We start from the raw sequence: 27,230 nt of genomic DNA, 5'->3' as shown, positions 1-27,230 counted from the left end.
AGGGGAATTGCTGGAATCACAGACCAAACTTTGTATATTACTTTGCAAATTAGAGACAGATGGGGAAGGGGGAACTGGACAGTGTCTCTAATACTTGGTTTTATTTAAATCCCATGAGCCCTGGATGGCTATGACTGATCTGCAAATGTTTTGAGGTCCTAGAAAAATGGTATGAGTGGGTGAAGTGCCTCTCATCTGAACATGCAGACTTGACCCTCCCCTGTGGCTCAGGTGGATTCCCCCAGCCCAGGAAGCCTTTCCGATTCTCCCCCACAGAGTTGAGTACCCTCTTCTGTTCTATAGCACCCCATACTGGCCTCTGTCACTCATCTTATTTTCTTCTGTCAATTCTCTTGTGTGTCCCCTCTCCCTTGACAGACCCTTAAGAACTGAGCCATCCCAGCATCTAGCATCAATTTTATGGACGGGGGAACTGAGTACAAAGTAGGCAGAATGAGAGGGTGGGCAGGATGCAGAGATAAGAAGGAGAGATAATGCAAGAAAGCATAGCTTTTAAGTGCTTCGTTCACCTTAAAATCCCAGCAGACAGCAGGCAGATGCTGCTTTTAAAAACCACAACCTTTGGAATTTAATGATATCCAATTGAATATGCTGAGCCACCCTCAGCACCTTCATTATTTATAATGGTAAAAAAAAAAAAAAAAAAGAAAGAAAGAAAAAGAAAAAAGAAAAACCCTTCAAAATCAAATTGCACCTGATGTTCTATAGTTTGTACTTGCATCTATCTCCAAAGTGGATTTGATTAACAATCGCTACCAAATCGTGGCCTGAGCAATGCTTTGAATCTTAAGATGAGTGTAATTAAATGACTGTGTTATCCAAATCCACCTTTGAGTCATGCAATTCAGTGAGAACTAGCAACTTCTGGCAGTTGGTAGCAACAAGACAGATAAAATCAGATATTCCTGTCAAATCATGATGGCCCTCCTTAATAATTAGGAAGGGGATGAGAAAGGCTGAAACGATCAGGTTACTGAGCATGTGTAAAAGGATGAATGTACCATTGAAATTAAAGAGGCCATATGGAGCTGGGAAATTCCTAATTATACCCTTGATATTTAGCACATCAGGAAAGGGTGGAAATTCAAGTATCTTTAGCACCTAAAAAATGTTGGAGAGGGCCTTTTGCCAAGCTAAAGTGAGGTAGCCGCTGGGGCAGGCCCCCAGCATCCCTGAGGACACAAGGGTTCAGCCACCAATCCAGGAACAAGAGTGAGTGGAGAGGAGAGGCCCATTCACCTACCTGTCCACTATCTCAGCCTAGAGGCAGAGACCATATGCATTCCAGTTTGTAGCCCCAGTTGCGTGATAAGCTTGAGGGTAAGACAGAAGTCAGAGGTATGAGGATCTAGACCCATTCAGACCACCACTGACTTGAAGGACCTGCACACATCATGTGTCATTGTTGACATGCAGTGTCTTCAGTTTATGAAACGTGAAGCTAGAGCCATGAGACACCAGAAGCCAGCAGGGTTCTCTCTGGATCCCACAGTCCACATTGGGCTACTGTGTGTAGGAGCCTAAACCAACTGGTTACGGTATATGGCATGCAGGCACTGTTCTCAGCCTTTAGACACTTAACACCCACAGCAACCATATGGGTAGGTCTTCTTATTACCCCCACTTTGCAGGCAAGGAAACAGAGACACAGAGGAGTCAAGTCATTCACCCGAGTCACACAGTTATTAAATAGCACTGCTGGAACTTGGACCAGCAGTATTTGTATGGTGAAGGGGACACACTGCACATACTACAAGTTTGCTGCTTCGGCAATCCATTCAGGAGTTAAATATCCATTAAACATCCAGGATGTACAGTGCACTCTGTTAGGTCCTGGTTACACTGTGGTGAACAAAACGCAGAGATTCCTTCCTTCATGAAGCTTATAATCTTGTAAATGTGCCAACATTAAACGTGAAAGCTGCAAAAAAATATTAACTTAAAGTTTAAGAGGCAATTATAGTTCCTTCAGAGGATCCCACAGCCAGAACTGGGGCTTCAATAAGGTTTCCTGAACAAATGACACTTCACCTGAAATCTGACCCTACTGAACCAGGTAAAGAGGTGAAGGAAGGGTTTTTGGGACGTAGGGGATGTATACACAAGATCCTGAAATGAGAGGCTATTATGCTTCTGAAGGTCCCATGAGATACCCATAATCAGTGAACAGGGAGAAAGTTGTCTTGATTTAAAAAAAAAAAAAAGTGGTTGAGAGGGCTGTTTACAGAAGTAGAAAAGTAGAAGAGCCCACACATGCTGGACTTCATGGCCATATTGTATTTCAAGAATACAAGAGAAATCATAGGAAAGTTCTGAGCAGGGATTTCAACTGTGAAAATTGAGTTTGAAACTCTAGGAATCAACAGTTGTTGCCGTTATTTCATAGATGAGAAAACAGACTTATAGAAGACAAGAGACTTACCACATTAATTCTCATTGAGCTGCTAGAGAGCTGCCTTGACGGCCCTTCCCTACTGGCAATGGATAGTTTTTCTTTGTCTCTTCAGCAGATCTTCCATTCCTGTGCTCTAAAAAAGGCTGAGTTCACACAAGGAGTAGAGCACGTAACCAGCCCTGAGTCATTCAATGTATTGAAATCCTGTAGCTATAGAAATTGCTTTAGAAATAATTGCATAACATAACCCCACAGAGTCAGAGTGAATCTCAGAACTGCTTCCTGGAAAGCCTAGGTCAAAGATTTATTCTAATTCTCACAGCAAATTTAAACCTAGAATGATATGGCCCTAGAACAATTAATTGCGAATACATTGGTGGTAGGTTTTTAAAGGGCTCTAAGTCATGTTAACAAATAGTATCCATTCATTAACACCAGCAAAGATATATTATGGTTTCTACTTCATCACATAAAGGAGTACCTGATTACTCTCTTGTTATACACAACTAGAAAACTAGACAAAATGTAAGAAATTGCTTTCTGGACATTGGATAATAAGCAGCACAGAACTGTGTTTCCTGAACAACGGGGAAGAAAGAAGGTTAATCTTATCATAATCCTGTTTTTCTTTGTGGAGGAAATATTTAACTATAGCTCAGGGAGGCAGACATGAAACAGTGCCTGGCAGTCTAACTGAGTAGCAGAAACAAATTCAAGTTCAGGAAGGCCAAACCAGCTACAATTTGCAGGGCAGAGTACAAGAAAGAAGTAAGTTAAACGGAGAAAAAGTTCAGTAACTCAGAGTTAAGGACTCCTCTTAATTGTTTGACTTAATACAAATTCAAGTATGCATAAACTTCAAGAGGCCGGGCATAGAACAACTACTGAAAAAAGCACTGGGTAAGTATAAACCAAACAACTCCCAGAATTCACACAGTGCTCAGTTTTCATCAGCTAGAGTAGAAAAATCTTGATGAATACACGGAACATTCAGCAGTGATTCTGAAAGTTTTAGGACTTAGAAGTGGGACAAAAATTCAGATGTCCAGAATCTAATAAAAAAATTACTAGATACACGAAGAACAGAAAAACATGAAATATAACACCTAGTAGAAACAGAACCAGAAATGACCAAAAATTTATGTAATTAGTAGATAAGAACCCTAAAATAGCTATTGTAAATTTAAAAAATATGCTCAAAGATGTAAAGGAAAACATGAACATAATTAGGAAAGAAAAAAAAAAGACACAGGAAAGAACCAAATGGATCATCTATAGAAAAAATAAATAAAATATAGAGTAAAAATAAATCACTAGATGAGATTAAAAGTAAATCAAACACAGAAGACATAAAGAAATAAAGATCAGTGAACTTGAATAGCAATGGAAACTATTGAAGCTAAAGCAAAGAAGAAGAAAAGAAGACAGAGGAAGAGAAGGGAAAGAAGAGGAAAAAAGCTTCAGTGACCTGTGGAACAATGGCAAATGGTCTCACATATATGTCATTGGAGTTTCAGAAAGAGAGAAGAAAAAGAAAGGAACATAAACATATTTGAAGAAATAATGGCCAAAACTTATCCAAATATGATGAAAACTATATACCATAGATCCAACAATCTCAACCAACCCAAAACTAGATAAACACATACATATGCACGTGTGTGCACGCACGCACACACACACACACACAAAGTACACTATGGTTAAATTGGTTTTTAAAAATCTTAAAAGCATCCAGGAAAAAAAGAAAAGAAAACATACGTAGAAAAAAATAATTATTACAAATTTCTTGTCAGAAACTATGTAAGTCAAATGATGTAATGGCATCTTTAAAATGCTTAAAGGAAAATCAGTTCATTGTTCTAGAACACTAGAACACTCGGTGAAAATATATTTCTAAATTAAAGGTGAAATTAAGACTTTTGCAAACAAATAACACCTGAGAAAATTTGTTCACCTTCAGACTTACCCTGATATTAAAGGGATTCCCCAAGCAGAAAGAAAATGATACTAGATGGAATGTAGAGCTACACAAAGAAAGACTGCTAGTAATTTCATTTTCTCATATCAGGAGTTGCTAGGTTGTTTTTTTTTCCTAATTTGGAAAATTTCCTTAAAAGTCAATTGACTGTTTAAAGGAAAAATTATAGCAATGTCTCTTGGGATTTATAACATATATAGAGCAAAATTTCTAACAATTTAGCGTAAAGAATAGGAAAAGGGTACTAGATTATACTGCTATAAGATTCTTACATCATATATTACTTAAAGATAGACCATGCTAAAATAAATAAGTATATTGCTAAACCTAGAGCAGTGGTTCTGGATCTTCAGCATAATCTAGAATCATGTAAAGTTTCTGTTTCAGTAAATCTAGGGTATGATCCAAAAATTTGTGTTTCAAAAAAATCAGAGATTGTCAGATTGCATTAAAGATTAAGAGCCACCTAGATGTTATTTATAAGAAACACACTTTAAAGATAAAGACATAGATATATTAAAAGTAAAAAGGATGGAAAAGGCTATACCGTGCAAATACTGATCACAAGAAAGCTATATCCAACAAGGTATATTTTAGAACTAGGAATAGTATGAGGAGCCAAGCAACATCATTAGTTGATAGTGGATCAATTCACAGTGATAGGGGATCAATTCATCAAGAAGACATAGAAATCTTAAATATAGTTGTACCTGATAACAGAGTTTCAAAATACATAAAGAAAAAATTACAGAACAGAAGGGAGAAATAGACAAATTCAGGATCATAGCTGGAGGTTTCATCATTCTTCTCTCAAAAATTGAAAGAATAGATAGACATAATATCATTAGAATATAGAAAACATGGGGCGCCTGGGTGGCTCAGTCATTGGGCGTCTGCCTTCGGCTCAGGTCATGATCTCAGGATCCTGGGATTGAGCCCCGCATCGGGCTCCCTGCTCAGCGGGAAGCCTGCTTCTTCCTCTCACACCCCCCCTGCTTGTGTTCCCCCTCTTGCTGTGTCTCTCTCTGTCAAATAAATTAAAAATCATAAAAAAAAAAAAGAATATAGAAAACATGAAAAACACTATAAACTACATACGTTTCTTACAAAGGTAAAGAATCAAAATGACATTGAATTCTTAACAGCAATATCAGAGACTAAAATATCAAATTTCTTAGAATTCATTAGAATTCACCTCTATCTATAATGAAATATCTGGATTAGAGTATCCCACAAAGAACAATTTTAAAATACAAAAGCAACTGTTGAATGAGCTAAAGAATAACAACAGAATCCAGCATCTGGAAACACAAGATCTTTGCAAGAGGGGTCAAAGATTATGGTGAGCTCTCATTTGCTACAGCTTTTCCCTCATAGCTTGGGAACAGAGGCAGAGACGAAACCAAAAATGTGTCCTATTGTAGACCGATTAGTCAGGGAAGAAAAGAACTGATGTTCAAGGCTATTAAGAAGCAAAGACTTTAGGGAAGTGAGTTCCTACACAAAAGAAAATAAAAAAGAAATGAGTTTGACATTCCACATGCAATTTCCTCTAAAGGCATTTAATAACTACTAAGCTATGCGTCCTAGAACAAAACAGATCAAACCAGAACAATGACTTCTACATCAAAATATTTGGAGGTCTCCTGGAGCTAAGGAGACAAAAACCAGATTTTAGGGCCTGCCAAGGATAAAAAACACTGATAAGCATTTGAGAATCTCAAACAAGACCCAAGAAGAGTTACACCCTAAGAGGAAGGACAATATTGAAATAGGCCAGCCTATTACAAGGTGACTTGCTCATATATGATCTGTCAGCCAGAAAAAAATTAAAATGTGCCTATAGAAAGTTAACAGCTTCCAGAGCCTTGGCAAACTTTTTAAAACAATGTCCACTAGTCATTCAAATATTACTAGAAACAGATGCAAGGTGATCCCAGTATTTGAGCTAATTCATGGAATTTAAAGTAATTATGGTTGTGTTTGCAAAAATAGAGGAAATATGAAGGTTTTCACAGAACTATACTAAAATGAATGAAATAAAAATTTTAAATTTGAAAAAAACAAAAAATAAAATAAAAATTCAACCCAGAAAAGGACATCACTGAAATGAAGATAGGTTAGTAGAAAAATCCAGTTTGGGACATAGAAAAAATAAAGTATAGAATATATATATGATTTATACATGATAAATAGGTCATGTATATATGTATATTCATATTATATATATGATATATATTCATATTATATATAATTGAATATATAATATATTGACATATATTGAATATATATTGACTATATATTCATATATTATGTATATAAAATATATATAATTGAAATCTCAAACAGAAATCAGTTCTCCTCAAATTGGTCTGTATATTCAATGAAATCTCAATTGACATTCCAGTGGATTTTTTTGTGAAAATCGATAAACTGATTCCAAAATTCGTGTGCAAATGCAAAAGGCTGTAAATAACAAAGGCATTTTTTTTTTTTAAGATTTTATTTATTTGCGAGAGAGAGAATGAGAGACAGAGAGCATGAGAGGGAGGAGGGTCAGAGGGAGAAGCAGATTCCCTGCTGAGCAGGGAGCCCGATGTGGGACTCAATCCCGGGACTCCAGGATCATGACCTGAGCCGAAGGCAGTCGCTTAACCAACTGAGCCACCCAGGAGCCCAAAAAAGGCATTTTTTGAAGAAGAAAAATAAAGCCAGAGCACCAGCTAGCAAGACTTTTATAAAGCTGCATTAATTCAAATATGATATGGAGGCAAAGATAGAAAAGTGTACCAGCGGAACAAATAGAGTCCAGAAACTGATGGACACACATTTGGCTAGTAATGTACAAATGTGTCATTGCAGCGCACCACCACAAATCAGCAAAAGATAAGTAACTCAATTAAAAATGGGCAAAGTTTTGTCCAGATCCTTCACCAAAAAAAAGGTAACCAAATGATTAATAGCATATGCTAAAGGATGCAACATTATTAATTAGCAGAAAATGCAAAATAAAACCATGAGATATTAAAGAGGGCACATGTTGTAATGAACACTGGGTGTTATACGCAAATAATGAATCACCGAACACTACATCACAAACTAATGATGTACTGTATGGTGACTAACATAACACAATAAAAAAAATAAAAATAAAATAAAAACTGAATTTCCCACGCAAAAAAATGTATGCATCATCAGGGAAATCCAAATCAAAACCTCAATGAGATACCACCTCACACCAGTCAGAATGGCTAAAATTAACAAGTCAGGAAATGACAGATGTTGGCGGGGATGCGGAGAAAGGGGAACCCTCCTACACTGTTGGTGGGAATGCAAGCTGGTGCAGCCACTCTGGAAAACAGTATGGAGGTTCCTCAAAAAGTTGAAAATAGAGCTACCATATGATCCAGCAATTGCACTACTGGGTATTTACCCCAAAGATACAAAAGTAGGGACCCGAAAGGCTACGTGCACCCCGATGTTTATAGCAGCAGTGTCCACAATAGCCAAACTGTGGAAAGAGCCAAGATGTCCATCAACAGATGAATGGATAAAGAAGATGTGGTATATATATACAATGGAATATTATGGAGCCATCAAAAGGAATAAGATCTTGCCATTTGCAACGACGTGGATGGAACTGGAGGGTATTATGCTGAGCGAAATAAGTCAGAGAAAGACATGTATCATATGACCTCACTGATATGAGGAATTCTTAATCTCAGGAAACAAACTGAGGGTTGCTGGAGTGGGGGGTGGGGTGGGAGGGATGGGGTGACTGGGTGATGGACACTGGGGAGGGTATGTGTTCTGGTAAGCGCTGTGAATTGTGCAAGACTGTTGAATCTCAGATCTGTACCTCTGAAACAAATAATGCAATATATGTTAAGAAAAAAAAAAGAAGAAGAAGAATGTAGCAGGAGGGGAAGAATGAAGGGGGGGGAAATCGGAGGGGGAGAAGAACCATGAGAGACAATGGACTCTGAAAAACAAACTGAGGGTTCTAGAGGGGAGGGGGTTGGGAGGATGGGTTAGCCTGGTGATGGGTATTGAGGAGGGCACGTTCTGCATGGAGCACTGGGTGTTATGCACAAACAAGAAATCATGGAACACTATATCTAAAACTAATGATGTAATGTATGGGGATTAACATAACAATAAAAAAATTAAAAAAAAAAAAAGAATTCCTCATATCAGTGAGGTCATATGAAAAAAAAAAAATGTATGCATCAGAATGAATAAAAAAAAATTTAAACCAGGACAATACCTAGTGTTGGAAGAATATAGATAAACTGGACTACTCATTAATTGCTGATGAAAATATAAATCAGAATAATCCTTCTGGAAAACAACTTAGCAGCATCCACTACTACTCTACCAGTGCAGCCCTATCACTCAGAAAGTCCTGTGTTAGTTATATATTCAGCCAAAAATGCAGGAAATCACATACTAACAGACGTGTACAAGGATGCCTATAAAAGCTCTGCTCATTACAGCCCCAACCTGGAAACAACCCAAATGTTCATCAAAAATAGAATGGGAAAATATAGTCTGCTGAATTCATACAATGGAAAGAATAAACCCAACACGACAACATGGGTGAATATAACAAACATTTTACTGAGAGAATGAAGACATAGAATTACGTACTTACCTTATGATCCCATTAATACTTCTTTCTACAGGAGGCAAGATAACATGGTGACATGATCAGAACAAAGGTAACATTTGAGGGGAGGGATGACTTGGAGGGGATAAAACATGGCTTCTGAGGCCCTGGTAAGGTTCTAGATCCTGGTGTGGGAGAGGACCACATACGTGTCAATATTTTGTGAATAAACAGCAAGCACTACTTAGGATTTGCTATAATTACTATACAATTTCTTCAATAGAATGTTTATTACAAGTTTTTGAGAGCAATTCTTTTCCAACCCAGCATTCTCTCTCCAGACAATCCAGCAATTCTAGTTAAAAATAGAAAATAAGGTAATAGTAAGAAAATAAGCTTGCAGAGTCTCAAAAATCTTTCTATTCTTCCCTGGAACCTCTGGAAAGCCATGAGAAAATGTGTTTGACAAAATGACAGCAGAAATGAGGGTCTGGCAAGCTTGCCTGTTAAGGACCAGACAGTAAATATCTTGGGCTTTGAGACCATATTGCCTCTCCTCAACATTCAACTCTACTGTTGTAACCTCAAAGCATCCACAGACAACATACAAGCACAGGGATGGGCCTGTGCCCCAAACAAACTTTATTGACAAAAACAAGCAGGGGGCCACAGTTCTCTGACCCTTTGATTCATTCAAGAAAGAAGAGGGCAAAAGAGAAGAAATGGGAATATCAAGATAAGAGCAAAGAGAAACCCCAAGACAGAATCTGTGTAATAAATTCAGCCATCAACCAATGCATACTGGAGCAGGCCAGAGGCAAACAAGACAAGAAAATTAATAACTCCAGGAAAACAAGACTGAAGGGAAAGAAAAGTAATTATGCCCCCTCCCACCTTCCCTCCTGCTTTCTTTGCTGTTCATTTATTCAACAAATAGTTATAGTGCACATGCTAGTCTATGCACCATGGATTCAGCAGTGAGTATGGATGAAGAGGTCCCGGCTTGCACCAACTGATGTTCTAGGGGGGACAGGGATGGCCAATGGAAAAGAAACAGACAGACAGACAAGAGAAATTCCCACCGTGTTAAGGCTAGAAAGAGCTCTGTGCTCCTCTTGCCCAGAAGCCTCATCCCTACTGCTCTGTTCCAAAGTGAGGCAGAAGCACTCTGGACACAGATGTCCTCTCCCGGCCACTGCACTGAAACTTCCTACTCTGGAACTGACAAGGAGACATGCTGTCTTCTCCTGAGATGGAGAAAGAGCCTTCCCGAGTCCGCCCAGTGTGACCCAGACCAAGCAGGGACTCTGAAGGAGTTTGCTGAAGGCCAACCGTAAAGGCAGGGAAAGACAATCCAGTGTCTTGACTGGAAACGCTCCATCAGGCTGCTGGCCCCCAGCCACTCGGAGGGAGCCAGCCCACCCACCACCACCACTGGGATCAGCAGGCTCCACTGTGCCTTGGAGTCAAGCCAAATCTAAATAGGCATGTGTGGACACCAACAGAGAGCCCTGCTCAGGACACATTCCTGCAATGCACACAGCCCAGCCAGCTCCTCTTCACGGGCTTTCCTCCTCCACTGACGAAGAGGACCTGGGACCCTCCTGTCCCACCAAGTTCCTCAGAGCCTGAAAACAAACAAACAGTACCACAATATCAACACACAATATCAGGAACTTTGTAATTTAGAACAGCTTAAATCTAGATTTTGAAAGGGGCTGGAGAGTATGGATTTAATGAAATATTTCACAAATTTGAGTCAGTTTTTCCAGATGCATTGTGGTGGGCATGTTGGTTTCCTCCAGTACCCTGTCTTCATTCCTCCCACCTCACACAATTCCGACGTTCCCAGCCATGCCCTGTGGGGCATCTCGGCCCCACCCTCAATTCTAGGGCTCACTGCACTGTTAGGTAACCTAGAGGAGTTAAGCAAGTCTTGGTAAGTCAAGATAGTTGGTAAGATACAGTTAGTTATGATGTCTTGAATTTCAGATCATTTTTATGTTCAACCAGACAACTCCCTGCAATGGATTGGGAACTCTATTACTATTTTATCCACAACAAAGTTTAAACTAAGCCCAGATTGGTTAAGAAACTTGGCTAATATCAAACACGTAGTGGCGTAAGTTAAAATAAAAGGTCTTCTACATTCTTGATTTTGGGCTATTTCCACCTCTCTAATATGAGTGGCATGAGATAGGCACCATGTTTCTTATCCTCAATGTCTTGCATGGTGCCTAAAACATAGTTGGCACTCAGTGAGTATTTCCAGAAGGGAAGGGAAGGAACAGAAGGAGGAAGGAAGGAGGGAAGGAAGGAAGGAAGGAGGGAAGGAAGGAAGGAGGGAAGGAGGGAAGGAAGGAAGGAGGGAAGGAGGGAAGGAAGGAAGGAGGGAAGGAAGGAAGGAAGGAGGGAGGGAAGAGGGGAGGGAGGAAAGGCAGTTAAAAAGTTGACATCGATTTATAGGGTGAATAGTGAATCCATGGTGATTTATCCTTTAAAAATGTCTTCTCTCCAAATAGATGAAGAGATAAAGAAAATGTGGTATATATATATACAATGGAATATTATTCAACCATAAAAACCATTGCCATTGTCAATGATGTGGATGGAACTAGAGGGTATTCTGCTAAGTCAAATAAGTCAGAGAAAGACAAATACCATATGATTTCACTCCTATGTGGAATTTAAGAAACAAAACAAAGCAACAACAAGAAAAGGAGACAAATCAAAAAAACAGACTCATAGAGAACACACTGAATAGAAGATGGGGATTAAGGGGTGGTCCTGTCATGATGAGCACTAGGTGATGTATGGAAGTGTTGAATCACTGTATTGTACACCTGACACTAATGTTACACCGTATGTTAACCATACTGGAATTAAGTTTAAAACTTAATAAGCATGTCTTCTCTCCATTTTCTCTCCTCCTTCCTTATTCTTTGACAGGTGAGCTTTATCAAGTTTAAAATCTGGCAACTATTGTCAATCAAATGCTACCTTGTCTTTTCCATCATCGTCTCCCCCATTAACACCCAGAGAAGCATCCAGTTTTGAAGGAGCTTGAAGTGTTTTATCCAAAGAAAATATCTGGAAGCAACTAGAATGTCTGTCATTTGAATCTCATTGATTATTATAATTTTTTTAAGATTTATTGTATTTATTTATGAGAGAGAAAGAGAGAGAGAATGCATGCATGGAGGGGAGGGGCACAGGGAGAGGGAGGATCCCAGCAGACTCTGCACTGAGCACACAGCCCCACGCAGAGCTTGATCTCACGACCCTGAGATCCTGACCTGAGCCGAAACCAAGAGTCGGACGCTTAACTGACTGAGCCACCAAGGCACTCCTATAGTATTTTTAAGCATTTTTAAACTATGTATCATCTTGACCTTTCCCACTGTGCACCCCATTGACTGTAATTACCCAGCCAAGCCACCTGTCTTGCTAGAGCTGACTGTTACATTGGGTGGTGGGTCGGGGTTTTGATATCTATTGTTGGTAAGATCTTTAGGTTGCTGTTTGTTTAGTTGTTCTTTTTTTTTTGAGAGAGAGCATGCACGCGTGCAGTGGGTGGGGGGGAGGGGCAGAGGGAGAGGGAGAGAGAGAATCTTAAGCAGGCTCCAAGCCCAGTGCAGAGCCCAACGCAGGGCTCAATCTCACAACCCTGAGATCATGACCTGAGCTGAAACCAAGAGTCAGACGCTTAACCAACTGAGCCTCCCAGGTGCCCCCCTCGTTGTTTTACTTTGACCCATGAAAACTCAGGGTTCTTTTTATAATACGAATGGCACCTGAATAAACCTGTATGGGCCTGTCTTCAGGAAGACGGGTGCTGGGAAGGTGGTAGGAAGGCGTCTAGTGGGATGTCAGGATATGGAAATTGACCCCCTTCAATTGATTGTCCCAGGATCCTTGGAAAGGCTTCACGTAGCCCCAAGGAAACACCCAGCCAGATAGAAAGGCCAGATGGGGTGTGGATGAGGGCGGCAATGATGTGATTATAAGACTCATAACAAGGGGCGCCTGGGTGGCTCAGTCTGTTAAGCGTCTGACTCTTGGTTTCGGCTCAGTTCATGATCTCGGGGTTGGGATATGGAGCTCAGCATGGAATCTGCTTCTCCCCCTCCCTCTCCCTCTGCCCCTCCCCCCCCTCGGTGTGCTCAAATAAATAAATCTTTAAAAAAAAACTCATAACAAGCTGAGCTATTTGCTGCTTGATGATATCTGCTCTAAAAAATGCTGATTTCCTAGAGTTCAGTCTAAAAGCTCAACAAATAATTATGGTAGTCTTATTATGGGCCAAATAACAGGCTAAGAAATTTATAAAATATCCCATTTAAGAACTCCTCAAAACACCAATGGCAAGAAGTAGGTATTTCCTTCCATTTTCCAGAGGAGGAGGCAAGGCTTGCAAAAGCTGAGGAATTTGCTGCACGTGACATAGTTAGGGAGGCATAGCTCCGAATGAGAGAAAAGCATTGTGAGTATTGCTTATATTCATCCAAACACATTTGTGCATCATGTTGCTAGAGGAGGCTCATCCAAATCAGAACATTCAGCTCTCATTCTATGAACTTATAGGGAAAGAAAGAAAGGAAAAAAAGAGAAAGAAAGACAAAAATAAAAAAAAAGAACCACACACAACTTTTTCTTCTTTTTTCTTGGATAACTTTTATAATGAAAACAAGACAAACCACTTTGCAGGACTTCAACTTGACATCAGTTGAGATAACACAGGCAGGCAGAGCCGTAAAATGTGAGCTAAAACAAGAGCCATAAAAGAGATCACACTCCCTATCCTGGCAATCGTGCTGTGGGGAACAGACCTCAGAAATGACCCCAAATCTATCTGCACGGGGATGTTTATGAGATATGATTTACAAGCTGGAATTGACAAACACACCCTGCCATGAGTAATGAACACAGGCGCAGCATTTTCTAGTTGACAAAATGCATTCACACATGCCTTAATCTCTTCGGGCTGCTATCATGAAACACCACAGACCAGACCGAGTGGCTGATGCAACCAACATTTACTTCTCACAGTCCTGGAGGCCAGGAGGTCCAGGGTGCTGGTGGACGTGACGTTGGATGGGGGCCCGCTTCCTGGTTTGCTGATGGCAGCCTTCTGGTTGTCTCCTCAATTGGCAGAGAGAGAGAAAGAGAGACTCTGATAAGGGCACGAATCCCATCATGGGCTCCACCCTCATGACCTCATCGAACCCTAATTAACCTTCCAAAGGTCCCACCTCCAAACACAACACACTGGGGGTTAGGACCTTCAACATATGAGCTTCAGGAGGACACAAGCATTTGGTCCATAGCAACATCTCTGTGTCCTGACCCTCCCCAGGCCCCTGTCAGGTGTAGGTCAAGGATGAGCAACATCCCCTCCTGGTCTCAGACCAGAAGTGATACCACAATGAGGAAACGAGGTGGGGGGCGGGGAGGAGGGCAAGAGAAGCCAGGTGTATGGTGTGCTCATCTTGTTCTTGACTGTCTGAGGGGCTCTCTGAACCTTACATTATTGGGTGACCGCCGCCTGCCTCAGCACACTAGACCCACTTCTCAACATATGGTCTGGTGACATCTGGTGATTGTGGTTCAGTGTACTCCTTGGCATTTCAGGAATTTGTGTCTTTAACATTCTTCTCTTTGCCTGTGACACTCAGTGCCTGGTTAATTCCTTCTGGTACTTGAAACTGCACCCAGGTAACACCTTATCTGGAACGCCTTCCCTGGAGGACATCCTCCCTTGGGTGTGGGAACCTATAGGGTTCCTGCTGTGCTGTGAGCTAACAGAGGCTGGTTCCCTGCTTCCCCCCCGCCTCCCAGTACCCAGGGATTTCAGCTCCCATGGGGCTCTGGGATCACACTCTGTCTTGGATTTCCTCCCACTACATTGCCCCAGGGCTCCATCCTCCCTGCCCTTTTCTATCTTCCGGTATGCCCTCGGGCCCCTCACGTAGATTCATCATTTTATATACAACCTACCCTAACAGCTCCAGCCCAGAAATCTCCACGAGATCCCAGGATTCATAGCATCCCAGCGTCTAGTCAATTTCTATCCTCAAGGTCAAAACCAAACTAATTCATGTGCCTCCAAATCTGTTTTTCTACAGTCACCCCTCGTCATGGTAAGTGACAGCTGACTATCCTAATTCCTCGAGCCCCAAACCTGGAAGGCAGGGAGGCAGTGTGTGTGTGTGTGTGGGGGTAAGCCCACAGGTGGCCTGGGTTTGAGTCCTGCTCTCCTGTGAGCTGGCTGGGAGACCTTGGACACCTTTCTGGAGAGCTGGAGCGAGCTGCATCCTCAGACTTGTGTAGGAGGAGGATAACGCTGGAGCCTTCCTCTTGGGGTTCTTTTGAGGATGTAACTAATTAATATTTGAGCACTGCTCAGAGAGCTGTCTGGCACCTAGGGGGCATATAAATAAATTCATGATTATTTTTACTGTGACATCTCTCAGACCCTTGCTCTGTTAGTTTCCAGGGGCTGCTTCAAGAAATCAGCACAAATCTGGAGGCTTAAATACAGCAGACACACATTCGTCACCATTCTGAATGCCAGAAATCTGGAATCAAGCTGTAGGCAGGGCACGCTCCCTCTGGAGGCTCTAATATGAAGCTTTTTTTTTTTAAATAAGATTTTATTTATTTATTTGACAGAACGAGAGACAGAGAGCATGCACAAGCAGGGGAAGTGAGAGAAGGAGAAGCAGGCTCCCCACTGAGCAGGGAGCCCGATGTGGGGCTCGATCCCAGGACGCTGGGACAACAATCCAACCTGAAGGCAGATGCTTAACTGACTGAGCCACCCAGGTGCTCCCCTTTGGAGGATGTAGGGGAGAATCTTCCTCGCTTCTTCTGGCTTCCGGTGGCTCCTGCCATTCCTTGGCTTGTGGCGGCATCCCTCCAGTCCACACCAATGTCTTCACGTGACCCCCTCTGCTCTCTCTACCTGTGTGTCTCCTCTTTGCAACTCTTCCAAGAATGCTGGTCATTGGATTCAAGGCCTACCTGGATAATCCAAGATGAGCTCATCCTGAGATCCTTAACTATCACATTTGCAAGCATCCTTTCCAAAATGAAGTCACATTCATAAATTCCAGGGATTAGGATGTGGACGTGTTTGGGGGAGGTGGGCTTATTTGACCCACCGCACCTGCAACAATCCCGCTAGGTCCTTCAGGATCTGCTGCCAAACTAAGACAATCCAGTTGAGCCCCTCACATGCAGAGGGGAATCCCAGGTCCCCATTCCTCCCAGCAGGTGCGCATCTGGCCCCTGCAGCCTCTCCTCACTCGTGCCCCCTGCCTTGGCTTCTCCTCCCACCCATTGCCTTCCTTGGTGAACCTAAGAAACATCAGCAACATGCCCATCTCGGGGCTTTGCACTTTTTTCTATGATGATGAGCTTCCCCTGAGACCTGCCAGTCTCCCCCCTTGCTTCCTCTGGGCCACGGACCCAATGTCACTACACCCAAGAGAAGTGTTCCCTGACATCCTGTGTCATAGGATCTACCCTGGCTCTCCTTGCCTGCCTACCCTGATCTGTGTGTCTTCACGTATTTCTTAGCAGCTAACAGCATTACTGAAGTACTTTACCGTTGTTAGAAACTCGGTGAGGGCAGGGCGTTTATCACTGTACCCCAACACTTGCAAGAATCCCTCGCTCGTGGAAGGTGCTTAATCAGTTTTTGTGGAATGATTTCAACGAACACTCACATTTTCTCCTTGTCTACTTTGGACTCCCCAGTCCAGAATCACAACCGTGGCGCCCCAGCACCCTCAGTTCACCCACAGAGCCCCCACAGCTGGTCTCCCCGACCTCCCATTCTCACCTGGTGACCCTGCTTATACTTCTTTGAGGGATGAGGTGATGCGGTTGCTTCCCCCGTGACTTGACCACCCTCCTTGCCCGGGGGCCCACACTCTCTGCCTGGCCCTCTGGGACCTTACGTGGCTGGTGTGTCCCCTGCCTTGCTGCTTGCTCACCCCATCCACTTCCAGATTCTCTGGGACTTGCCTTCTTTAATATTTCCCTCTTGATCAGGAATCATGGATACCTCCCTCTCTACTGGATCATACACAGCTTCTAAACAACTCCTCTTTCAATCCCATGCTTCTTCCCTCCACCACCCACTCTTATTTACGACGACTCTTCTCAAAAGAAGTGTCTATACATGTTGTCTCTGCCTCCTAATCTTACATTTCCATTAACATACTGCAGAACGAGCTTCCACACCCCCCTCTTCACAAGGTCACCAGTGCCCTCCACTTTGCCAAATCCTTGTGGCCCCACCTCAGTGCTTACCTTACCTGGTCCTCAGCAGCTTTGGGGAGTTCACCCTCCTGCCGGGAGAGCTTCTCCCATGCCCTCCACGACGTCATGCTCACCAGCCTCTCCTTCTGACCTTTTCCATGGCCCCTCTCCTCCTCCATGGCCTCTGACTACTGCAGTAGCCCAGGAATCCAGCCCAGCCATCCCTGAGGTCTCAATGTTGACCCTCAAAATCATTTCAAAAACTTATGTGTTCTGTCTGGCAAGCTAAGTCTAATTCTATACCAAAGAAAAGCTCATAATCATGGTCTTATGCCACACGAGCATATCCTGTGGTCTGTAACTCTTTGGGGAAGGAACAGGAAGCCATGTATCGGAGGAAGTGTCCTCCCTGACACCAGAAAAGTGACTGAAACTTTCTGGGTCTTAGTTTTCTCAAGTGTGGGTTATCTTGAGGTTTTTTGTTGTTGTTGTGTTTTTTTTTTTTTCTTTATTTTAGAGGGGTGGGCAGGGGAGGAACAGAGGGAGCAGGAGACAATTTCTAGCGGACTCGGAGCAGAGCACAGACCCTGACACGGGGCTCGATCTCATGACCCTGAGATCATGACCTGAGCTGAAAACCAAGAGTAGGTCCTTTGACTGAGTCACCCATGTGCTCCTCGTGAGGTTATTTTAAAGAAAAACTTACATAACAGTTCTCAGATGCCCAGAGTCTGGCCCATTGCAAGCTAGCAAGTGCCCCTTTCCATTGTGCTTCACCTGTTTTTTTTCACTCTGCAGACCTGACCTCATCTGTGTCAGGCTCCAAACTGGATCCCCTGTTGTGACAGGAGGCACGTGCCTGTGGAGGTAGGAACTCTCACGGTGGGGTTCTCCTGCCGACTCCTGCGTGTCCCTCAATGACGGGGGAGCTGTCTGGTGACCAAGCACAGACTATGGAAGGTAAGTGAGCTGCTTCCCTTGGAGGTGGGCGACGGGGAGCAAAGCAGAAGCCGGTTTTAATCATGTGTTTGCCTCAATCTGGTCCACATGTGTGGGTCTGTTTCCACCCACCCCCAATTCCCCAACCCAGAGAGTAGGTAGTGTGTGACAAGTCTGAATGTGGCCCCTGGACATCTCCCCCACTGCCTCCTCCAAGGGCATACGTTTCGACAACTCCAATATTTGGCACTGAAATTAAGCAGTTCAACTGTGCATGACCCTGGGGGCACCCGGGTGGCTCAGTCATTTAAGCATCCGACTCTTGATCTCAGCTCAGGGCTTGATCTCAGGGTTGTGAGTTCAAGCCCCCCATTGGGCTCCACACCAGGTGTGGAATCTACTTAAAAATAAAACAAAAAACAACAACAACCAAAACTGTGCATGACCAAGGAAGAGGCATCTCCGGAAACATCCATTCATCTCTCTTTATTAAACAACATATCCATCCCTACCCTGGGTGCTGAATGCACAAAGACAAATAAGGTGAGGTCCCTCCTTACAAGAGGGGGTGGCCGAGGATGCGTGCTGAATTAGTAAATCATATCACTGCCTGTGATACATGCAGGTGTCACCTAGGGAATGGTGACCTTGCTAGCTGTGGTCAGGGAAGCCCTGCAAAAGAGGTGATATTTAAACTGGAGAGTGTCATTTTCCAGGTGGCACATGGGGGCAGAATTCTTGACAGAATTCCTGAAGTCTGAAGACAGGAGAACGAAGGAGCAGGCCCCTGAGGTCAGGAGGGCAAGGCTGCAGCGATCCAAGATTAGGAAGGCAAGAAAGGGAGCACCGGGCTGTGCATGTGCCCACGTGAGAACAAAGTCCAGACACTGAACTTCAAATGTGTCCTCAGGTGGCCCACATAGCGCTCTCCCCTTGGGTTCACGCAGCAAGAATCTGACTCATCATGAGAGCCAGAGACTTAGACTTATAGACTCCGGCTTCTAAATCCAATTCTTCCGCTAATACTTGAGCCCCCCTGCCCACCTGCAGTGACCCCAGGCACTTGGTCGAGCCAGGACAGTGTGTCTCCTTCCAGGACAGTATCAGGGTAGATCTGGCTGAAAGGGGAACTCGTGAGAGATTTGAAAGGCGGGAGCACAGCAGCGGCCATTCCTTTGAGAAGGTCATCATGTTTGGTCGTGGGGTTGGGCTGGTGCAGAGACACCCAGGACCCCCTCCCTGCCTGCTGGCCCTGCCGGCCAAGGGTGACCCCAGGCTCAGCAGCAGAAACTCGTGAAGACCGGGGGGCCAGGGCTCCCAGGGGCATCAGCACCCTGCACCTGCCCCACGAGCCCCTCGTGGCCCCCCTTGTGGACTGGGCGTGGTAATGTCCTCTTAGAATCCCCTACAGACTCCGGCCATCTGCCAGGTGCCTAACGCAGGCCCTTCCAAACCTTCACTTCTCCAGCTTCCTGCGTTTCTGGCTTGAGCCTAATTCCAGGAACAAATGCCTTATTTCCATAATGCTCAGAGCAGCTCCGCTTCCCTGGTGCACCCAGATGGACACGGGGGCTGTACCACCTGAGTTGGCACCTTTCTCCTTCTGACTGCTGGTCCCAGTTCAACTGCAATGTCTAGTGCAGTCCTTGTCCCTGATGGCCAGTCCTTCCAGATTCAAAGGTCTTCGTCCAGAGATGCTGAAGCCGAGGGTCTGGGGACGGCCTGGAAGCCTGAGTTCATTTCACCAGGCTCTCCTTGCCCCCTGCCCCCCACACCAAGTGATTCTGCAGGATACACGGGTGTTCCACATGGGCCCAGAGAGCCCAGCTCCCTGCTTTGCATCACACAGCTCAGGATGCCACACCACATCGCCTTGCTCTCATGTCGGCACCCAGCTGTGTTCCTCTGTTCCTTGTCAGCCTTCCCTTCCAGATGTTAAACAGACCCCTCACCTCTGCATCCTAGGAAGCCTTGCTGGTGTGTGGCGGTTGCAAAATACACGAGAAGATGAAGAAGGCTGGAGGGGTGGAGACCGTGAAGAAGAAGCTTGGGCCGGTCCTAGGGTGGGGTCTGGCTCTGCATCCGCCCTGCGGGGGGCGAAGGGAGGGCATTTGTGGGGCTGGGACATTTGTCCGAGTCCAGTGTCAGGGGCGGGCAGGTCACATCCGTTTCCTCATCCACCGTCCAGGAGGCCTGACTTCACGTGTGGGGAAGGAGGGCTCTTGGGGGTACGCATGTCCCTGCCTGAGCCCAGGAGCTCCAAATTGCAGGGCACCTAGCTGGGGCCTGGGTATATCCCCCACCTGGCCACTGGAGTGGCCCAGGGGGACAAAGGCCCTGGGGCAGACAGACACGCCACTCATTTTAGACAAGCCAGAGAAGTGGATCGCGGTATGTACCTCCCCTCCCCCTGACGGGGGCTGTGAGGACGTGGCGGGGGTAACAGAGCTCCACGCACCACGCCTGGCACGTGGCAGGTCAAAGTCCATTAACTTGTGGCTAAAGGCAGATACCCCAGATCAGCAGTGCCGGCTGATGGACCTACTGGGAGAACCCGGTGACTGGCATTACTCAACATTCGAGTGGAAATTTGAGGATTTCCGATTTCTGAGCTTGGACATTTCTCGAAGACTGTGGTCACTACGTGCACGGCAGGGCCTGAAGAACCGCCCTGTGTCCTCAGGCAGACACCCCCGCCCTCACCCCGATGTGCCTGATTCTCCCCAGCAGATAAGGCTGGAATGTTTCTCAGGAAATACCCGTAAGCACAGTGGAAACTGGAGTTTCTGGGCAGTCTGTGGGGTGGGTGACTCAGGGAGAGGGACAGCGGTGGCTGATGGAGCCGGGGCCGAGGGCTCCGTGGGTGTCCCCATGGCAGGGACAGGGGGGTGGGCGTCCACCAGCCGTACTGCAGAGCAGCTCTGTCCTTCCTCCTGCCCGCTCCCAGCGCAAGTGACAGGGTGGTTCCAGCCCCTCGAGCATTAGAAACAGAGCCAGGCCTCCCTGTTCCTCAGTTCAAATGTCCCATGGATTAGGAACCTGCTAAAGCAGTCGTTTGGGCTCCAGCTCCAAGCCTGTGGTGGAGGCCTGGGGTGGTACTTACTCACCATGCCGTCCCCAACGGGCCCGGTCCCTTGGAGGACAGGAGCTGTCCAGGTGAGCCCCCGCAGGTTTGGCCTTGGAGACTGGAGCTAGGACACCTTGCTCACCTCCTTTTAAAGTATCAGGCTTCTCCTTACATTTAAGTTTCCGTTTCCATGTGGCGCCATATTGTGGCCTCTATCCCAGCTGGATGGGTACAGGATGGGTCAGGCGCAGTGCTCAGTCCCCGGCCTGATGAGCAGCACAAAGGCCCCACGTGGCTGCACCTGGCGTGGCCGCCACCCACACGGCAGGGTTTGGTTGCGCCATGAAAGCCAGGGCACCTCACAAGCCGATGACTTGAGGTCCCCTCCCTGCAACAAGGCAGGTCATTGAGAAGCCCCTCCTCTCTCGTTTCGGGTATTTTGGGGCTGCTTATCTGTGGCCGCAGATGGATCCCGGTTCTGGCCAGGACTGGACTGCAGTCGGTACAAGCAGCCTCGGGACTGGGGAGACCTTGCCTGAGTTAGAGCTCAGCTGCCATCTGTTGTCCCGTGCTGTCCCATTCTCCCCAGTGATGCTGACAAAGTTGGCTGCATGGAGGCGTGGTCTGTGGACGCCCAAGCCCTGCACAGGCCAGCCAGTGTCTCTTCTCTGGGGAGAGGCAGGACCGTCCCCTCCATGGAGACCCTCTACCCCAGAGCAGCTCCCACTCTAGCTGGCATCTTGTGTGTCAGTCCCTCCCTTGGTCGATGGAAGGCAGGGTGAGCTCCCAGTAAAGCTGCTTCAGACCCTGAATACATTTTGGCAGCACATATTCACCCAGAGAGAACAGAAACAACAGGACAGGTTTCTAAAAGACCTGACTTGTGTAGAACAACCACTTTGTTATGGTCATGAATTCTTGAGCCAGGAATTCATAAAGGACATGGGTGGGGGGCAGGCTCTCCTCTGCTTCTTGATGACTAGATCCTCAGCTGGGAAATCTGGAATGACAGGGATGACTCAGGTAGCTGGCCTGGAGGGTCCCTTCCCAGATGACTCCCTCGCTCATCTGTCTGTTGTCAGCTCTAGGATCGCTGAAGGTGGGCTCCTCGGGGACCAGCACACCCACCCTCAGCCTCCCACAGGGCCCAGACTGCTCAGAGTAGGCAGCCAGTTCTGAGAGGCACATCCGGAGAGGGCTCTCTGGAGAGAACATTCAAGAAGCTGTGTGGACCTCTCCGGCCAAGCCCAGGAAGCCACCTGACACTTCTGTCTTACCTGCTGATTGAAGTGGCCACAAGGATTCTCAGACACAAGGGGAGGTTGACCCAGGCCCCACTTGCAATGAGAGGAATGCTCAAGCCACACTAGAGGACAGCGTATGGGATGACAAACACTGGTAAACCATCTTTGGGAAACATATAATCTACCACACCTTGGACCTAACAGTTTCTCCTGAGTGCAGCCCAGGAAGGACCCAGACCCAGGGCAGGGTCTTCCCTGGCTATGGGGAGAAGGGACACACATACATAAATGTCTCCACCAGCACCAAGGATGTGTCAGCTGCTTTCCCTGAAGTCTTCTTGCTGACTGCTCCAACTATAAGGTTCTGCAAACCTGCTGTATTGTCTTCCTGCTAGGGAGACACAGAAGGTCCTAGAGCTTTAAAGGTAGGGTTTTGTGTGTGTCAGGGGGTGGGGGGGAGGTGGCTCATTTTGGTTTTCAGAGTACTGAGTCCATTTCCCTTCAGAGTCAGATCAGAGTCGCCCATGTCTCTGTGTCCCCAGTGTGGCCAGGAGATGTGTGTGTAGGGGGCTTGGTTTGTGGGGCAGGTGATCAAAGAATGGGGGCTCAACCCTGAGATTAAAGTGTCAAGACTGTACCTTCCCCTCTGCCAGCAATCCCTATTGGAGCTCTAACACTTGTCACCTGAGGCTCCCGGGGGTCCAGTGTGAGAGGCTCTGGGGAGCCATGACTGGCCGTGTGTGTTTGGACTCGCCAGCTCTGGAGAAAGACAACAAGGCATTGTATGTGGATCCAGAATTGGATGCTCCCCTCCCAGAAATGTCAATTTCAGGGGAGATACGTGTGTTTACTCTTTGTGCTGGATTTCTTCCATTTGCCTCTCCAGTTCCACTCTCCTCCCTTCCCTGCGGCTCCCTTTTCAGCTCCAGGAAGCTGCAGAGGGTGGGCCACATCAGCAGACCTTCTTGCCAGGATTCCTGTCTGGTGCACACCTGCCCGAGATTAGAGGAGGAAGGAGCGTGAAGCCAGACATTTCTCCCTGGCTTCCTCCTTTTGGCCCCATCTGAAAACAGACTACAGCTGCCCTGCAGCCCCATCCAGTCTGGACCTAAGAGTGGGGAGAAGGAAAAGTCTCCTCAAGAGCAGAGCTGTGGGCAGAATGTGGCTATTCACTTCATGTGGCAAGACACGAGTTCTGGGGTACAGATGTACGTGGACCTCAAGACCTTGGCCCATAGATTAGCTAGTTGGACCAGGCCTTGGAAGGGGCAAGACTGGAAGAGTGAGGTCAAGGAATGCTGCAGTGCACGCATATCTCCATGCGTCCTGCTGACACCCACCAGAGATCACGTGTCCCAGAAGAAGCGCTCAGCTGTTGTGGGGCCTAGGGGATGCCAGTCAGGCTCTCTCCTTGGCCACCCCTCACTACACTGTGGTTCCCCCTGAATGGGGTGGTCATGAGAACAGAGTTAGCAGCTCTGCATGAGCTCAAAAGCATGAGCTCTCTCCTGAAGTCTCATAAAGTCTTGACCAGCTACAGCTAAAGCCAAATGCCCTGTCAGCAGCCAGTCTCAATGTTGGCTCTCAAAGACGCCATTCCTTTACTAAGTCCTTGAGGCCTTGAGAGAGGGGAGATGGGGATGGCAACTTAGGGAAGATTTCAGAAAGCTGTAGGTGGGGTCTACCCTTCTTTCCCAGAGAGAGATTGAGAAGCACCCTTTTGCATGTGGTCATTGTCCCTTTGAACTGTAAAAACTCTGGGATCCTGTTATAAACTTGCGTAGTCAGACTAAAGTAATCTGCTTAGTGTTTCATTTAGCTGAGTCTAGTCAAGTTTTTGAAAAAGTTATCTCCCCCTAAATAAAAAGAAGCATAAAACAATCAAAAAAAAAAAAAAAAGACGCCATTCCTTGAGGACACCAGGCTGTCAGGTAGTGAAAGGTCGATGACAGGGACACCTTCTACTCTGGAGGGATAATCAACTTGTCTTCGCCAGGAGCCTCACTGCTTTGGATGTGAGTTTGCCTTCCCTGCCTCCAGTGTCTCTGTCAGGACCACCAACTAAAGACCTACAGAGTTTTCCTTTCTCTTTTCTTTCTTTTCTTTTTTTTTTTTTGGCCAATAGAGTTTCTAATCATTTGACACGATATCCTGTACCAAGTGTTGTGGGTTGAATTGTGTCCCCTTGAAAGATGTGATGTCAATCCCCACTATCTGAAAGTGACCTTATTTTGAAATAGGGTCTTTGCTGATGTAATCAAGTTAGGAGGAGCGCCTACTCGAGTAGGGTGGACCTTAATCCAATATGGCAGCTGACCTTATGAGAAGGGGGCACACACACAGGGGACAGCCCATGTGAAGACAATGGCAGAGGTGGGAGTGATGTGTCTCCATGCCAACGAACACCAGGAACTGTTGACCACCAACCATTGTTGGCTGGCAGAGAGGCTTGGAACAGATTGTCCCTCAGAACTCCAAAAGGAGCCAATCCTGTTGACACCTGGATTTCAGATTGTGAGGGAAAATTTCTGTTGTTTGAAACTCTCTGGTTTACTTTGCTACAGCAACTCTAAGAAATCAACACACCAAGGAACCCATTTAACAGCAAAATAAATAGAACTATAAGCATGTGGTCCCAGGATCCCCTGACCTAACCACACACCCTCTACCCAGAAGCAATGGCCTGGTGGAACAGAGCCATGGCTTGTGAAAAATCCAGCCAAGGGACAAAGTCCTGTGTGAATAGGTCTCTTTTCTATAAGGCTGATCCATGTGCTGATCAATGGCCAATATATGGGGCTATGCTTGTAATAGCTAGAAGGCACACATCGGGAAAGTAAGGGAGGGAGATGGAATGGACCCTTTCACCATCTCTTCCAGGGCCACCCTTTTGGAGTTTGTGCTTCCTGCCCCGGTAAACTGAAGCTCTGCTGAGTTAGAGATCCTGATTCCAAGTGTGGAAATGCTCCACAAGGGGACATGACAGAGTAGGGAGTCCACAGGACTGGAGAGAGCAACCATCACTTGGCCATTTGGGGCTCCAGTGGAGTGCAAGGAAAGCCAGAACTTACCTTCCCAGTGGGGTAATTTGCTGGGATTGCTGTGGGAACCAGGGCTGCTGCCCCACCATGGGACAGCCTGGTATGTGTCTGGAATAGCAATTCCCATTATGGGAACCTTTGACCAGGGGGATGGGAGTTGGTAGGCAAATGTTTCTCCCACCCTCTCCCTGGATGGACTCTCCTGAGACCTGGTGGTACTTAGAGCCTCACTAAAGATGGTCTGGAGACTGAGGGAGCGGTTGCCCTTGATACAGAGTCATGGCTAGTTTGGGAATGCCTCTCCTCTCTGCCCCTCTCCTACAACTCCCTCCCCAGCGGTCTCATTCCTGCCTTCCAGGCTGGTCATCTCTAATCAATTACTAAAACTCATACTCATTAGCTTTCTCAGGGACCAGGTATAAAATGGTGAATGGGACATGACAGTTTGGGAAGTGAAGCATGTAGGAGTTAAATGTTCTGCATAGTGAGGAGGTCAGTGATTTTTATTCACATAAAATCATGTTTTCTTCACCTCCTTATTGAACTGATATTTCAGGTGTCACATTTCGAGGTGACATCATTGGCTTCTTCATTTATGTTCCCCTATACCTTGGCCACTTTTCTCTCCCTTGTCCCCACCCAGGCTTCCAGGATACTATTTCCAGCCCAAACATTGGTGACACCAAGACCCTCCTTGTCTGGTAGTTGATATAATCCTCCTCCAAGGTGGGAGGCAGGGCTGCTGGTGGGAAACGGTGCCACCTCAGGGCCATTGTGGAGGGGAGAGCCAGCCAGAGTCTCACCCGCAGCCTGTCTGGGATCCATAGGGCAGCTGGAAGCCAAAGCTCGAGCACAAGTTGTGGGGCCATAAGCTCAGGCAACCAGGGTTGTCTTCTGTCAAAGGCAACATTCCTGTCCATGGAAAGAAATGGCTTTCTCTCCTGGCCCTCCTGGGCTGGAATATGGCAGCCAACCCTATGAGCTCTGTGACCCCAGACAAGCTTCCTAGCCACCCTTCTCTGGACAGTCTTGACAGAGCTGATGTAAGCCTCAAGGAGATGATGTGCATAAAGCACCCGCACACATAAATAACTTCATAAATATTAATGTCCCTCCTCAAGCAGGAGTGAAGCTAAAATGTCAGGGAGCAATCTTCGATTGTAGGTAGAGTGCGACCAGAAACAGTGTGAATCCCCACATGTTCGACTGGACGGTGTCTGCCTTCCAGCATCATCGTGAAGATGAGCGCAGTGCATTATTAGAGTGTGTTGCCCATACCTTCCAGTAGATGCTCGTTTGCTGTTAACCAGTGGTGCGTTCTCTCAACGACCCTGCATAAAAGTGGCTCAGAAAGAACAGGGGAGCCCTGGGGCTGGCTGAACTGGCTGAGTTCCCAGAAGAACAGATTTCGGTTCTCCTCTGCCATTAGGGCCACGAGGCATCACAAGGAGCGACTGGAAAAAGGTTTGGGGGAAGTCCCCTTAGCTTCTGGACCAGGACAGCAGTGAGTGGCCCCGGGCAGGATGAAGTTCAATCGGACAGTGTGGGACCAATCCTGGCTCCACAGACTGCCAGCTGTGCACCCTTGGGGAACTTATATAATCCATTTACCCTAATGTCCTCACCTGCAAAAAACCATACTGATTTCTACCTCAGGAAGGGCAT

Source organism: Halichoerus grypus, chromosome 12 (assembly GCF_964656455.1).
Source record: "Halichoerus grypus chromosome 12, mHalGry1.hap1.1, whole genome shotgun sequence".
In the NCBI taxonomy this organism is placed as follows: Eukaryota; Metazoa; Chordata; class Mammalia; order Carnivora; family Phocidae; genus Halichoerus; species Halichoerus grypus.
This window is presented reverse-complemented; position numbering follows the sequence as displayed.